Below are 17,991 nucleotides of genomic sequence, written 5' to 3'. Positions count from 1 at the left end.
GGTAAGGGAGAGCACAATGGTGCAGAAGCATGTGTAAAAAGAGCCCTAGCTAGAGAAGAATTGAAGTACGAAGGTGGTGCTAAGTTGATAGATGCAGAAATAATTGTGCGATGGTGTAAGTCTACGATGGATCCAGGTAATCTAGGTACGTCAATGGTTCCTAGATATTTTTGGTTGATCACTAAATCTAACATTGAAAACTATCTAGATTGTTGTACAATTGTAGGATCGAGTGACATGCACTCATTTATGAGTTCAAATTTAAGTTCACTGATAATTTAAACGAGACAGATGGTATGTTTTTTCTCTTCATGAATGTATTGTTTGTGGGAAGAAAGTGAATCACAAGAGTGGGTTGACAAATGGTCTTGTGGACCGTTGGTTCCCATTGATACATCAAATTCCCAAAGCACTACAATTGAGCCAGATGGAGACATCAGTGGATTTTGACCATGTATTCGACCTAGTGGATTCAAGTGATTTTTTGACTTATTTTTTTGCAAGTATTCTTTTTGGCTCATTTTGTCGTACATCATACTTTATTTTTGGTATTAATTAACACTTTATAAAATGCAGGTCATGTGTATGTAGTTGTTGCAGAAGAGAACAATGAAGAAGGAACAAATTACTATTTTTGTCATTATGTTGAGCCAAAAAGAAAATTGGCAACCACAATCATTGATGGAGAGGGTATTGAGTACCCAATAGGGTCTGTTGTCGTGACAGGAACATGGCTTAGGAGATACCCTATCAAGAATTCTGATGTTTGGTTGTTCGAGGACTTTGAAACACACAAACATATTCTTCATTTCTCTAACCTTGTTGTTGCAACAAATATTCATTTGATGAAGTATTATGGTAGACCTCATAACAAGATTTTATGGAAAGTTCATGAATTTGTCCACAAGGCAATACTTGACACAATATGGGTTAGAGCCCATCCTGAAGGCTCACTTGATTGATTCTACGGTTCAAAGTAGAATGATTTTGAGAATTTTGTATAAATTGTTGATGAATTATTCTATATTCATTTTTTGTATATATAAATGCCCATGAGCTGATTTTCACATGTTTAGGGGCATAATTTTGTATATTTAAATGGCAATGAGTTGATTTGCACATATGTAGATGCCAAATTTTGTATATTAAAATGGCGATGAGCTGAATCGCACATATTGTAATGCCAAATTTTGTATAAAAGCCCATGAGATTATTTGTAAGACATTTTTTTGTATATTCAAATAGCCAAGAGCTGATTTGATCATATTTAGAGGCAAATTTTTGAATAATATGTGACAATGTTTTGTGACTATTTTTCGTGTCAATGTTTTGTGACTATGTTTTGAGTATATGTGATGTGATAAGGTCAATCATGAGCATTCTTGATTCTTGTATAATCATGGAGAATTATTTGAGTCATTATCAGGTCATAGGGGTCATAGATTGAGACTAGATATAATTTGAGCAAAAATTGTCATTATTGTCAAAAAAATTGTCAAAAAAGTTATCAAGCAACTTGTACATTGAGCCGTTAGGGTATGAATCTCGATGTTCTAATGCTTTGGGATGCACAAGAGGGGCATGCGTAGCATAAAATTTCCCACTCGGATGTGCTCGTGACGTTGGTTTGTGCACACAACGAACCAAATCAATTTTAGCCAATCCTGCAACTTTGCATTGCATGCAATTGACGATTTTTGTAGTAGGCAAAAAATGCTACCAATTGAAAATGGCTCTAATTCATCAAAAACTGAGATAGGCCATTGTAGAGGAGCCTCACACGACCCCACAGGTTCAAATGGATTGATCATATGTGTCCTGTATTGGAAGAAATAGTCTGTCAGAGTTTGACAATTTTTTGGACTTAGGGCACTTGAGAGATCGCACCGGTAGGGTATGACTCTTGAAATTTTGATGCTTTGGGATGCACAAGAGGGGCATGTGTAGCATAAAACTTCCCACCCATATGCGCTCGTGATGTCAGTTTGTGCACACGATGAACTGAATCAATTCTAGCCAATCCCGCAACTGATAGTTTTTGCAGGAGGCGAAAAAATGCTACCAATTAAAAATGGCTCTGAGTCATCAAAAAATAAGATAGGCCATTGTGGAGGAGCCTCACGTGACCCCATGGGTTCAAACAGATCAATCATATGTGTCCTAGATTGGATGAAATAGTCCTTAGGGCACTTGAGAGATCGCACTGGTAGGGTATTACTCTCGATGTTCCGACACTTTGGGATGCACAAAAAAGGCATGCCTAGTGTAAACCTTCCCACCTGGATGTGTTTGTGATGCTGGTTTGTGCACACGATGAACTGAATCAATTCTAGCCAATCCTACAACTTTGCATTGCATGCAACTGACGATTTTTGCAGCAGGTGAAAAATGCTACCAATTGAAAATGGCTCCGAGTCATAAAAAATAGGGATAGGCCATTGTAGAGGAGCCTCACACGAGTCCATAGGTTCAAACCAATTGATCATATGTGTCCTGGATTGGAAGAAATAGTCCATCAAAGTTTGACCAATTTTTGGACTCAGGGCACTTGAGAGATCGCATTGGTAGGGTATGACTCTCGACGTTCCAACACTTTGGGATGCATGATAGGGGCATGCCTAGTGTAAATCTTCCCACTCGGACACGCTCATGATGTCTATTTGTGCACACGATGAACCAAATCAATTCTAGCCAATCCTGCGACTTTGCATTGCATGCAACTGAGAGTTTTTGCAACAGGCAAAAAATGCTACCAATTGAAAATGGCTCCGATTTGTCAAAAAATGAGATAGGATATTGTAGAGGAGTCTCATGTGACCCCATAGGTTTAAACGGATTGATCATATGTGTCCATGATTGGAAGAAACAGTCTGTCAAATTTTGACAATTTTTTGGACTAAGGGCACTTGAGAGATCGCACCGGTAGGGTATAACTCTAAATATTTTGGTGCTTTGGGATGCATGAAAGGAGAATGCCTAGCATAAATTTGACCACCTAGATGTACTCATGATGTCATTTTGTGCACACAACGAACCAAATCAATTCTAGCCAATCCTACAACTTTGCATTGCATGCAACTGATAGTTTTTGCAGCAGGCGAAAAAATGATACCAATTGAAAATGGCTCTAAGTTGTCAAAAACCAAGATAGGCCATTATAGAGGATCCTCACATGACACCACAGGTTCAAATAGATCAACCATATGTGTCCTAGATTGGAAGAAACACACAACTAAAAGTTTGACAATTTTTTGGACTTGGGGCACTTAAAGAGATCGCGTCAGTAGGGTATGACTCTCGACGTTCCGATGCTTTGGGATGCATGAAAGGAGCATGCCTAGCATAAATTTCCCACTCAGATGTACTCATGACGTCGGTGCTCTATGCATTTTGTGGAGATGGAAGGGGGGGACCTGAAATGGTAAGATTTTGTGTTAACTAAATGGCTTAGTGAAGCAATACATATTGTGGAGGGACTAGAGCTCTTTGAGGTCCTAGATCAACCACACCAGTGGCCTCTTATTCCCAACTTTGTCTGACAAAATTCCATCCCCTTTAGCAGGGTATATCTTGACTCGCCCCTTCCAGCCACGAAAGAAAACTTGTCTAGAATTATACCCTCAAGTTAGGAAGTAATGGGAATCTAATCTACGAGAAAGCATATCCGAACTTTGTGCACATGACAACCAAAACTTGACCATTGCGAGTGTGATAGTGCTCTCGCACCAAACACATATTGTTTTTTATATTCATATTGTTGATTACATATGCAAATATTCATTTAAATTTATAAAAGGGCAGCCACCAAATACAGTGAATACACAATAATGAACTGAATACAAGGAGTTTTGTAGGGTTAATTCAACATTTTAGAAATTTTATCAAATCATATTCCACAATTGCAATGTTTTATATCATATATTTTTGTTGTTTATATTCATATTGTTGATTACATAGGCAAATGATCAATTAAATTTATAAAAGGACAGCCATGAAATACAACGAATACAAAATAATGAACTTAGTACACATTTATTGGATTGAATATCAACATTTATATATATCAAAAAAAGGCATGTCTACCAAGTCAATATAAGTATTACAAAAATGTGGCATATGCCATGTCCAAATTGATATACAATAAAAATGTAGAATATATCTACCTGCATTGGTCATTCTATGACCAAAACTAACACTATATGATCATAAACTTGTGGTGGATCATCAAAATCAAGCCTCTTTGATGCAGTATGTGGCTCTGTAGATGGCTGCAAAACCACAATTCAAAAGACAAGTTAGAATTCTTTTGTAGAAAATAGTTCACAATTAACAACATAACTATGTATTTAACTATAATTCCTTTGCAATTGAAATGTAGATTACCTCATCGGCTGATTTAGGAGCTAATGTCTTTGCTCTCCTCTCCTTGTCACTCTTAGGAGTTTTCTTGAAGACATACTTAAAAGGATCCATGTTATGGCCATACCACAAAGGGGTCTATTGTAGATTAAATGTATAATAAATACAATGTACTAACATAAATATATCAATAACACTTAAAAACTATAATATAGAGAACAATGACATACCTGTGTCTGAAATGCTTCTCTAATGGATTCAGGATGGCTCACCATCAATGGAGAAACTGTTGCTATTACCTATACAAAAAATGATCAAAGATTAAATACAATTAATAGAATGATAAGTATTGTAGGTTAAAAAAAATTAATGTAATATATCAAAAAAAAGTGTACCAGATCCTAAGATGCTTCTCCAATGCATGGAAGAGGGCCTCCATTGATGAAACAACTATGGATATTTTCTATATGAAAAAATTGTAAGATTATAATATATCACGAGTTCACATGTACGCGTGCATATAATCATGAAATCAAGAAAATAAAGTAGAGATACATACCTCCGCCCTCTCTTGATCCATGGGCAAATCAGGTGAATTCAACAAATCCACATAGCTCAATGACTGTTGTACATGTAAAATAGACAAAAAACACTAATCAATCTACAAACCCCAACTAATACTTGATTTCAACATTTTCAAACAATTGTACAACTAAAAATGTGTTCAATTACCTTCTTCCCACATTTTGTCATCTTCGAGGAATTCTTTTTCTTAGGAAGAGGCCTAGGTGCGGAGGGGGTACCCTAAAAAAACAAAATTAACATGAGATATTAGTATAGATAATATATTAAACATAATTTTAAAAATCTAAAATGAAATGACTTGCATATTCCATCAAAACAATACATAAAAAGGGTTCTACAAAACATAATACCATATAGTGTTGTAGGCCAAAATCGATCACTGAGAGCGTGATGTCATCAATCTGGGACATTTGGTCCCCTGTCAACACCTACAAACCAAAAATTGGACCAAGCATTAAAGATAGTTAGTATATCTTGTAATTTTTTTGAATTCAAAGTGTACTATTCTATTTTAACATGTTACAAAATTTATACCTCGGGCATCGAAGTTGTAGCTATAGTAAATGGGGGAGGAGTATGGGATAACGTTGTTGCATCCTGAAATGCATATTATTTATCTCAATTTAAATCAATGTATAAATGAAAATTCATTTACGTAATTACAAATTTAAAGTGACTGATAAATTAAATTCTATGAATTCAAATCAACACACCTGTGTCTGTCACTGATGGGCAAACACCATGTCCATCAACTCATCTGTTAGCACGAAATCCTCAGCTGTGCGGGCTTGATATCTACTCCCACAAATCATGCATGGATGAGATGTGGATCCATCTGCACCGACCACATCATCTATCCTTGAGCATATCCCCAAGTAACTGACACAGATATGCTGAATGGGCTCTCAGTCGTCACTTATAGAAACTAATGGCTCATCATCCAGTACAATAGGGTGTGCTAATGATGTCCCATGCTGGATGATGGCACTAGTCAATGTTGTGGCTGCCTGAAGAGTCAGTAGCTCCATTGACTCTTTCAGCTCTACTGGGACAACCTGATGCACCTTGGTTTTGGGTGTTAGGGGGCAATGACTCTCTAGGGTTAATCGCTTATAGGCTCCAAGTCTATCTTGGGCAGAGCCGCCACCTCTACCATGGAACTCTCTCATGTCAAAATAGTTTGGCTGCACATTGAGCACAAACTCACAGTACACTTTTCTCAAAAAATACAATGGCACCTCATAATTATTACAAGGTGGATCATCAAAGACCATCCACCACCTCTGCCAAAAAAGATTTTTCATCTGCACATTGGTACACCAATGTATGGAAAACCTCTTTGCATTAAGAGGTAATGATTGACTAGTTTTAGGATTAACCAAAAGGGCACATATTTCTTGTTTACTAATATTTTTATTTTTGACTCCCTCTTATAATAACCCATCAACATAGAATTGACGACACCTATCCCTAAAGTTTTCCCACTTGGTAATTTGTGGAAACAACTATGGAACCACTAGCTAATGTTTCTAGGCTAGTGGCAAGGGATTTATGATGCTCAAGTTTGGATGTTTTCAATTTATCAACCAGTCTATTGATTTTAGACATATTTTGCCCTAATTGATTAATTAATTGCTCCCGTGTTTCAGGTGTGCAATCAAAAGGAGGAATTGGGGGTGTATCTTGTGGGTTTTCAGGAGGTGCATTTTGTTGTTCTTGTTGTGGATTAGAATAATTTGGTTTTTGAAATAAAAAATAAAAAAATCTAATCAAAATTAATGAAATTAAATTCAAAATGTAAAACAAATTGAACAAACGGGAAAGAAAGACAAAAATTAACAAAAACTAACCTTGATCCATAGTGTTTGGAGGAGAAATGTGACACCCCGTTCATGGTTTGGAGGAGAAATATAGCACCCCATTCATGGTTTAGCAAAGAAAATTAAGAAATAAGACCCAATTTTTTTAAAAAACTTTTTTTGACAGGTACCTCATACGCGGTCCTTTAGGGATTATTAGTGCGTACGCGCTCATTTTCCTATAAGTAGTGTGTACATGTTCATTTTCCTATAAGTAGCATGTACGCACTCATTTTACTAAAGGTAGCGTGTACACGCTACTTTTCCTAAAAGCCACGCTTACGCACTACCTTTTCTAGGCTCGGGAACAATGGACCTGAGCGCGTATGCGGTGATTTCAAATTTTATAACCACGTATGTGCTGCTTATTTTTCCATGTTTTTGTTGGGTGGTGTCCACTTTTTTGACCACCATCTTTGTGCACATACCCGACTGATGTTTGTAATGGAGGACATTCAAGAGTAGAGAATGGTAGATAATTGTGAGAGAAGTGTGAGAGGATTTTTGGAGAGCTAAGCCATTTGGAGAGTTAGCTTGTGATAGTGAATTGTTCATCTCTATGCATTGGGAGATTGAAGTCAAGCTTGTTGTACTTATTGGAGAAGGCCTTTTTGTAATTCATTATCATCCGAGGAGATGTGAGGAGACTTTGTAACAAGTTGAAGACCTTGTAACCTTTTTTTTGGAGCATAATCAAGGATCAATCACTCTGTTGGAGAGGGACTCGGAGACGTAGCCATTTGGTGAACTCCATTATCAACTCATGTTTCCTTGTATTATCTTCTTTCTCTGTATTGTTAATTCATTTTTTAATCATTGTGATGTTTATTTAAGCATTTTAATTTCAATTTCAAGACCTTTAATTTAATTGTTGTACATTCTCACGTGCAACAGTCATAGATCCTAACATCAGATCACATTCATACATGCAAAAAAAAATAGTCAAAAATTTGTCGTGCAACAAATTTTGATTACACTTTTTATTGGATATATGGGGATCCGTATGCATGAATGAATTTATATTTATTCATTCTATTCATTTATATTGACATTCGCTATAACAAACTAAATTCAAGAATTTAAATGTGTTACCTATTTGGGATTAAGGTGCTTCAAACTTAGGAGTCCCAAGTATATTATTTAATCATTTTTAATGGTCCTATTTGTTGATTTTATTTATTTAATGGAATATATTAAGTTTCCAAAGTGCAAAGCTTTATTACGGGGCTCGATGGAAAGTTCGGTGCAACAAGATTTGAGATGAAAGGAAATTGTGACACTTGGCACAAGGAGGGAACTTTGGAGAAGTAAAATTATTAGGAGCTTCTCAAACCCCCCTCCAAGTGACATATGGCAATTGCATTCTTTAGCACGTTTTTGGAATGATTTTTAGCAGGACCAAATATTCCACTCGGATAAGCTTGGAGTAAAAGAGAACGTTTTATATTAGAAAAAGGTTTGTTTATCTCATCTTGGATGACTTGTACTTGTGGATAAATAATATTTATATTAATTATTATTTATACAAGAGTTATGCAAAAGGAAGTTTCTAATTACATTTGTAGATACATAGAATGTGGACGCTTTTGGGAAGCTATTGTTTTTGCATTGTAAGCTCTATAAATATAAGAATTACTAAAGTTGTAAGAGAGAGGAGTTCATTTTACAGGGGTTATGCTACCAAATTTTCTCTAGAATGGAGCAAGATGTAAATCTCCATGTAAAGGCCTTGAGCTTGAAGATTGTATTGTAATTATTTTTTGTTGTTGAATAATACAATGGCTCTCTGGTTTTAGAGTGTGGGTTTTTTTTACCCGAAAGGGTTTTCCCCACGGTAAATTTGTGCTCTATTCTTCTGTCTTTTTTTTCTATTTTATGATTCCATGCTGTTAAATTTAAATATATGCATGTTGTTGAAGCTACTCTTTGATTTTGCAATATCTTAAATTTCAATCACTTTCCTCTAAGGGTTAATGTGGGAAATAAACTATGTTTGATTTCGCTATATGGCATAGTAGTGTGAGCTTGTAATTAATCTTGGATGCACATACTAATATCAGATGGTTGTTTTCTGGGATGCCCATTTTCCCTTCATTATCCATTTGGTTTGTTCATGATCTATTGTCTGAACGAGTGTTCTCATAACCTAAATATTAGTGCAACTTTCTTGATCTATCTCAAGAAAATTCTAGATCATCATGTTGTATCACTATTGTAGAGTTTCCTATTAGTAGAACTAATGTTAAGATTGTGATTTTGAATTTCAATAACAATGTAAGGTCTTGAATTTTGCATCAAAATAAAATAAAATCATATTTTATAGAATATCAATTGATTTTACAACCAAAAATATAATATATCATATCCTTCATTTTTGTTTATCTAAAACAAGTTGAAAAGCATAAAATTACCATATTGTATTTTTAATTCAAAAAGTAGAAAATTTTAATATGTGAAGTAGTTTCACTCAACCATCTACATATTTTTTTTCTAGATGCTTGGCTTCCCTCATCAACCAAAACTTTTTCCTTAATCAAATCTCCCATCTTTATAGATTTAGGCCTCACATGTTTTCCCTCTTCTTTATCCATAGCCATCCAGATAGCTTTACAAACATCCCCTCCAATGATAGATCCATCCATTTCTCTACTAAAAAAAAAGAAAACTTCAAACTCAAATTTTAAATATATAGCTGTAGACGTATAAAAATGACCATATTCCTAAATGAATATTTTATGTTCATTTCTCTATTTAATTAAATCCAATTTAATTAAATAACCTACATTCCTCTATTTAATTAAGTAAATTACTCAATTAAATTCACTATACCATTTAATAGGATAAATTCATTTTATTCAATTAAAGCCTTTGTCCACTTTTTAATTAAATTCAAATTTAATTAAAATAGTTATCCTAAATTAAATTCAATTAAAACCTATTTTCCCTCACCCACTTGCAAAATCCTACACCTCCCACTTGCATCCTAACCCTCTTTCTAACCTCTTCTAGATTCTTCTAAACCTAATTAATTAACTCAAACCCATCCATTATCCCTTTCCCCTAAATTTGCGGAGGTCACTTCTCAAATTGGGAGTAAAGTCTTCAAAATGCATTATCAACAAGCTAACTTGTTGAATGCCCCCAAATTTGGAAGGACTCTTACAAATTTGTCCCCAAAGTCTTCATAACCATTAATTGTTAACCCAACCCTCTTACATGGTTAAAGAATTTCCATAAACTCAACCTCCATCTAACCCAAGGGTCTCATCAAGCATTTATTGCTTTGACCATGGTTATCCTTAAACCTTTGTACAAGAGTTTATCCTTTGGGTAAAAGCTTTATCCAATGGATAACCCTAACTTAACCTTAACCCTTAACCCCTAGGGTAGCCATGAGGTCTTCTCAAGCATTTAATGCTTCTTACATCCCCTCTCAACCAACCTTATGTTGACAATTGTCACCATTTCATTGGTGCCAATTGCAAACATGGATTCCCAACTTTCAAACTTGGCCCTTGATTGCTTCTTTCAATCCTGACCATCCATTGCCCTATTTTTGCTATAAATAGAGCTCTCATTCCTCCATTTTTCATCATCCAGGTCTTTAGCATCACACTTATACTAAAATCCATTCAAGCTTTCATATTTCATTTGTGCTCATCATTTAGCCTCTCTTTTAAGTAGGAATTAATCTAAATATGCTAATTTAGAGTATGTTCCTTATCATTTAGCTTAATCATAGACTAATATAGTATGCTAGGATAGTCTTGTTTACTAACTTTGTCATCTTATAGCTAGTTTATTACATTTGTAGCATCATTCATAGCTTAGGATGCATCTCATCTTAAAATCAACAAAAGCATCCCTCGTTCTTGCATTTGCCATCCCTAAACCATTTTGCTCAGTGATCTGAGAGCAAAATCATTGGTTTGAGGGACCGTGCAAGATAGAGAACCATGGAACCATCCTTGGGAAGCTGAGTCATACTTCATGACTCCATAGCTTGCACCAAGAAGTCCTATGGGTGTGTGAGCAAGGCTCCCTAAAGCTCCATTTTTCACATTTTGAGTTCTATCGACCCGCTTTTCCCACATACATTTCTGGCGCCCACCGTGGGGCATTACCCCATATATCAAATTGGTTTTTAAATTTAATCACTTTTGCAGGTCAGCGGGAAACAAGAATCAGCGGGTGGGAAACATTCCCTAGCGCATCTGGTCAACAGCCTAGTGCATCCAGTTAACTGTTCAGCACATTGGGTCCATCATCTAGTGCGTAAAGTCTGTTTATTAGCGCATCATAATATTAAGCTTTTCCTATAGGTCTCGGCATGGGAGAAAAACAAAATAGTGCTTCCAGAACATAGAGTAGCACATACCGAAAATAGTATAGCGCATCACTGAGTTCTATTAGCGCATCACTATTATTTTGTAGCACATACAGTTTGTTCTGTAGTGCATCATAGATAGATAGAAATTAGAAAATTAAAATCTGTAACCGAGGGTAAAAGTTTAGACTTGTTGAAGTCCACCAGTTATCTAACGTTTTCCACTTGTACTCTTGCAGGATTCTAACAAATTTATTGCAGATAGGAGCTTAATCTTAAGATTATTAGGATAGTTAGGATTTTCACTAACTTAGTTAAGTTAGTTTAAAAATCTGAACTTCTTTTATTCTTAAAATTGAACTCATTTTTTTTGGGCTTTAAAAAGAACCACAAATCAGAAAATTTCTTGCTTTCATAGGAGAAAACTTTATTTTGGGCTTTAAAAAGGACAATACAAACCTTCCTTCTTGCAAAAGTAGCTTTAAAAAGAACCTCACCATCCTTTGGTGTATAAAAGGATTCATTTCTAATTTTTGCAAAGGAAAGAACCACACTTAAGAAATTCTTGTCACAATCAAACGAGGGAAGTGATTCCCCTTTTTGCCGATTTCCTTTTGTTATCTGAAATTGAACTTTTTCTTTGTTGACTCGATTATTTTTTCCTAGATTAAATAATCACTGATTTGGGGAAATAAAATTAACACCATGCTTTTTTGGAGCAACATCTCCCAATAGAAGTTAGCAAATCGTTTGTCTTGAAGGCTAAAAAGAAAAATTGTTTGCCTTGTCTTGAAAGTGGAAGGTATATGCTCTCCCCTTAATTGGGTGATCAAAAAATCAAACCACTCTTAAGCTTACAGTACTTCAAGCATTTTAAATCCTTTAGCAGGCCTACCTTCCCAAGGAGTTGGAATTAACTCTTAAAGCCATTTATGGTTGGTGTGAAGAGAATGACCTAAGTGGGAAACGACTTTGACGCCAAGTATTCCAACCCACTATAATCAAAAGTGGAAAGTGACAAAAGTCCTTTTCAACGGTTGCACACAACAATTAGCCTTCCCCCAGTATCCTTGAGATACTTAAAGCCTTTATTCTAAAGGTTGGGAAGCCTCCTGAGGGAGTTTATCACTGACGGCCGAACAGGAAGCCTGATTATGAACCATAGAAATAGAAACCTTGAGCCGAGTTAGTAACCAAACATTTATAACATCATAGTGCAAGGGTGGGGAAAAATCCGCCCCCAAGATCACTCACCATATATCTCCCAAGATAACTACTCAATTGTGAAGCAATTCACTTTGAGTTAATTTATGGCAAAAGGCAAAAAAATGGGTGCCCTTTAGGGGGTGACATGGCTGTTTGAGCTGACGGAGTATCAAGACTAGTGGGCTATGATGTTATTTATGACCTTTGAATAAAGAGTCTTCTTGAAGTGTATTATTCGTATCCAAACCTGTTAAAACATTGGGGATTTGAACACATCCTCGCAAAACATACACTTTTTGTTAGATTAAGCATAATGGTTGTCTTTTTTGTGCTGTGCTTGCATTTACTACTTCAGAAAATCATCCATCACAATTGAAAAACTCACAACAAAAATTCAAAAATTGCCACAAAACCAACCAAAGGAAAATATCAGGGTAGTTTAGCGCATGAGAGCAACTTCTTAGTGCATGAGGTACTTTTGTTAGCGCATCAAAGCATCAAGTTAGCATGTCCAGTCAAAATAGTGGCATTTATCCAAAATTTCAAAACAGTGTTAAACAGTTAACGCATCTAGAAAACAACATAGCGCGTTGAAGCATCAACTTAGCATGTAGGAGTCACACTTTAGCGCGTAGGGTTTAAAAGTTAGCGCGTCGCAGACCCATACTAGTGCGTAGCTTTTTGAGCCAGGCAGAAAACAAATTTTAAACAGTCAAAAACTTTAGCATGTGGTAGGGGGCAGCTTAGCATGTGTGGTCCTTTATTTAGCCCGTGAAGTAAATTTGATAGTGCATCTTGTCTTTGTTTTAGCACGTGACCAAAATCAAAAAAACAAAGGGCAAAATAGTAAGGAATTTTGAAAATTTTGAAAACCTCTTTAGAAGCTTCTTTTCATTAGCATCATTTTTCATCAAAATAGAGTAACGAAAACAAAACTGTAAAAACTATTTCTTGAGCAAAATTTGTGTCAAACAAACGTTGTAAAAATCTAAAACTAATCGCATAGTAAAACATATCTATCCTATCAGAATCCGAAAACGTCATCGCAAGTAACAAAAGGATCCTTTATCATCTCACAGATTTCATCTCAAAAACACTTGTTTAAAACCTCAGGTTGTCAAATCAAGTTTCCATATCGGGAGACTTTATCCATATCATTTGACACGCTTTGTCGTGAAGGGCCATCTAAACCTTCACTTTGATAAAGTAGAACTTGAGTTTTCAAAGCAAGATCAACTAAATCCAAAACAAATCAAAAGGAAACCATTGATCACTTATGCATGACTAATCCCCATATTCTGAGAAGAAAGAATATTTATCGTAACACCATGTTAAGGAAACAACAACCAAGTTTTTCCAAATTTATCAAGAGAAACAAGTTTTTATCCATCAATCATCAACTCTTCAAATCTCATCGAGTATTCCTTCATCACGTCAAACATTATATCCAAAACAAATCCAACAAATTTAACAAAGAGCCTTTAAAAACTAGGGCATATTGTCAAAAATCTGTCTTTAATCAAATCATAAATCGTGGAGGAAGGATCAATCCGACATTCTTTCCCAATGAGTGTATCACTTATAACACAACTCGACCTGAACCACCAACCCCCGAGCAACATATCGAAGAGGATTTTGTCCCCTTCATCACTGAAAGTTTCTACTAAAATGCCTATTACTCGCTCTCAACAAAAACAACAAAGTGAGGCACAAGTAGAATCTAGTATGAATCGAAGGTTATCAAATCCTTTTGAAGGTCCACATCTAGAGGATACTGAAATTTCTGTAGAACTTCTTCAGGAATGTTAGGAAAATGCTTCATTCCAAAAGCTTGTAGAAAGGTTCATGGAAAATGACAAAGAAAAATACTTGCTCATGCTCACAAGCAAATGAGTCAAACTCCCTGAAAACTTTGACGCAAATGTGTTTAGAACGAGACCTCAACATTATGAATATCAAGAATGACAACGAGAAGGGGAAGCACCCGACCCTGAACAAGATATCCCTGATAAAAACATACCAGAACAACGTACACCAAGACAAAACATCCCAGATCAAAACATACTAGAGCAACATACACCAAGACAATACATTCTCGAGCAAAACATACCATTCCATACACCGTTTCAACCCAGGATCAATACAAGGGAAGAACTTTTCCCTCAGCAAAACAATGTGCCTTTGGTTGCCCTTACTCAACAAATGTAAATGTTACAAAGACAAATGCAAGACATGCAACAAGGGACAACAGTGTGGTACTCTTTAAATGAAATTTGTCCTTATCCCTTTGACAAAAGATTGCACATGATCCCTTTTCCTCGAAACTCAGACATGCCTAAATTTGACAAATATGATGGAAAAAGTGATCCCCATGATCATGTTAGAGAATTCTATACCATGAGTCTTGAATTTGCTCATGATGACACATATCTAATGAGGTTGTTCCCAAGAAGCTTAGGAGGACAAACAATGGAATGGTTATACAAAATTACCCCGCCTGTCAGATCATTTGATGAATTGGTTAACAAGTTCATAACACAATATTCCTATAACATTCAACATGCTATAACCATGCTAGACATCTGCAACACCAAACAGAAAAACAATGAAACATTCATGATATTCCTTCAATGCTAGTGACGTATGGTTTCAAGATATCCTCGAGACATTCCTGAGAAGGAGAAAATGGAAATCTTCATCGACAACTTGAATGGTGAAATGAGTTACAGGCTTAAACTCCAATGCATATCGCCTTTCTGTAAATTGATTGAAAATGGTATTCAAGTAGAAGAAGCATGTGTCAAAAAGGGAACTCTCAAATTCTTCAAGGAAGGAACAAATTCATCAAACTACAATAACAACAACAACTTAGACAAGTCTCGATTCTGGACTCGAAACAAAAATGAAGGCAACAATGAATCACATGATCCAAAATCTAAGCAACCAATGCTCGCATTATCCAGAAATCCTAAAGGTGCTAATCCAAATGCTAACACCTACACACCGAATATCAATCAAGGTCAACCCAATGCGAACAACACCAATGATACTCAAAACAAAACCATGAATCAAGGACCTAGTAACAATTCATGCGACAACAATAACAATTTCCAAAAATGTGTCTTCACACCACTGGGACAATCACTTGAGTTGGCATTCAGAGAGCTCCTGGCAAACAAGATTCTCTCTTTACCTCCAATCAGCAGCTATGAACCCCAAATCAAACCACCTTGGTGGAATGACTCACATTATTGTGATTTTCATCGTAACAAAGGTCATTGAACGAACAATTGCATGAGATTGAAAAACATTGTTCAAGACATGATTGATCGGGGTGACTTAACGGTAGATGGTCTCAAAACAAATGGTGACCATGGAGCTTTTAAAAATCCTCTTCCAAACTACAACAAAGATGGAGCTTCAACCTCAAATGATACACACAAATCTAGTATCAACCACATCTACAATAACACCATCAATCACATATCGGCTGAAGACTATCATGTAAATGTCATCACAATCCGAGATCCGCATGATCATGAATCTATCAATTTAACAACCCGAGCTCAGAAATATGTTTTGAAGGGACATACCGTGCCAACAACTACTACACCAAAAAACCAATATGATTTAGCCAGCCAAGTACGCAAAACTCTGGCTCAGATATCTATACTAGAATTGCTAAAACTGTCACCAAAACACAAAAACATATTGGAGCAAGCGCTATTAGAGACCAATGTACCTCAAGATCTAGATGCAGATAGATTTCAAGCCATGGTCGCCCATATGACAAGGCCTCATAATCTCACCTTTTCAGAGCATGATAATACTTCCTTGAGTCATCCACAGAACACTCCTCTCCATATTGAAGTCATCGTTTATAAACACTGAGTAAAAAGAGTATTGATAGATGGAGGAGTTGGACTTAATATATGTACCTTAAAACTTATCCATGCATTAGGCTTCTCAGAGGAGTCTATTGATCCATGTAAAAACATTACCATAAAGGCATATGATGATGAAGAAAGGTCATCTAAAGGAACCGTGATGTTACCCATTCAAGTGGGAGCAATGCAAAAGGATACTATTTGTCAGGTCTTAGACATAGACCTCACCTACAATATTTTATTAGGTCGACCCTGGATACATGAAATGCAAGCAGTGCCTTCTACGTATCACTAGTGTGTCAAATTTCCCTATAACGGACAAGAGGTCTCTATATCTGTGGATCATAATCCATTTCAACATTGTAATGCAATGGGGGTAGCCCAGGATAGTTTGGTTCCCCATAATAGGGAAAAATGGAGATCCTCAACATCAGATCTACAGATGGCAAAGCCCAAATCATTACCTAGAGATTTCAAGCAGAAAATGCAAATCAGAGAACAAGGTATGGGAGAATACTCTTTGGAACCCATGTGTTTGGCCAAATTAACAACATCACCCAGATCTCATGGATTGCCTACTACATCAACACATCAGGTAACTCAACCCATCACCAAATTTGATGGTACCTTCATCCAACAAGGCACTCTAGCACATGAATCCGAAGAGAAAGACATTCTTAGTTGGTTATATAAAGATGAGAAAGAAGATAACAGAGTAGTTGCTCTGGATATAGTTCTACCAACACACCTATATGGAAAGGGCTACTTAATCATGCAACAAATGGGATATGATAGTAAAGGACCTATTGGAAAATGCAAAGAAGGAGTCACTGAACCCATAGATCTTCCTTCACAGCCCAGTAGAGACAAAACAGGATTGGGTTGTAAACTCACTTTCCTATTAAGTAGGACACCACACATAACTCCAAAACCTCAATGGAAAGAAAAGAAGAAGTACAAAGAAGAATCTTGGCAGGAAGCACTATTTGAGTCAGCAGAAACAATCTGCAAGGCACGTGAACATCAAGAACAAAAGCAACATCAGGAAAAGCTTATTAGTCACAAGAAGGTCATATCTGTAGCAGTAGCTCATATTCAAACACCAATATCTCAAAAACCAATAGAAACATCTCCTAATACTGTTATTCCTCCCCAAGGAGGCACAATCTATGAATAAATATAGAAAGTAGAAGCAGGATCTGACACCGAATCAACAAAGACTATCAAACTGGTATCCATCATCAAAGATCTATTTTCACCCTACAACATACCTATTTACAGCACTGATAGAATCTAGAATGATGCCTCAGAGACTGATTCCAATGAATATGAATGGGGTAGCTACTCAAATGCTAGTACAGATATCACTGACAATACTAGAACCGTATCCCTTTCTCAGGAAGAACATAACGCAGAAGATAGACCTCTTGAATTTGGACCACAGAATATCTATGATGCCAAGGAAAGTGAATAGAAACATTACGAACAAATCTACACGGAAGACGATACCATCGAAGACCTCGACGAAATCCTTGACTCCTTTACCAAGACCAATCACAATGAAACCTCTGTCTTGACACTTACAGTAGCAAAACTTGATCCACCAAATGATTCCTTATTGCTTGTCTTTCTTGACCTCATTGACTGGGATGAACCCGAAATACATGATATACCAATTTTCCCAGATGATGAATCTATTATCCACTACCTATGTACCGTTAACCTGGAAACAGGCTCTACCAGTGAACAAAGTAATGATGTTTGCAAA

This window comes from Cryptomeria japonica, chromosome 8 (assembly GCF_030272615.1).
Source record: "Cryptomeria japonica chromosome 8, Sugi_1.0, whole genome shotgun sequence".
Classification (NCBI taxonomy): Eukaryota; Viridiplantae; Streptophyta; class Pinopsida; order Cupressales; family Cupressaceae; genus Cryptomeria; species Cryptomeria japonica.
This window is presented reverse-complemented; position numbering follows the sequence as displayed.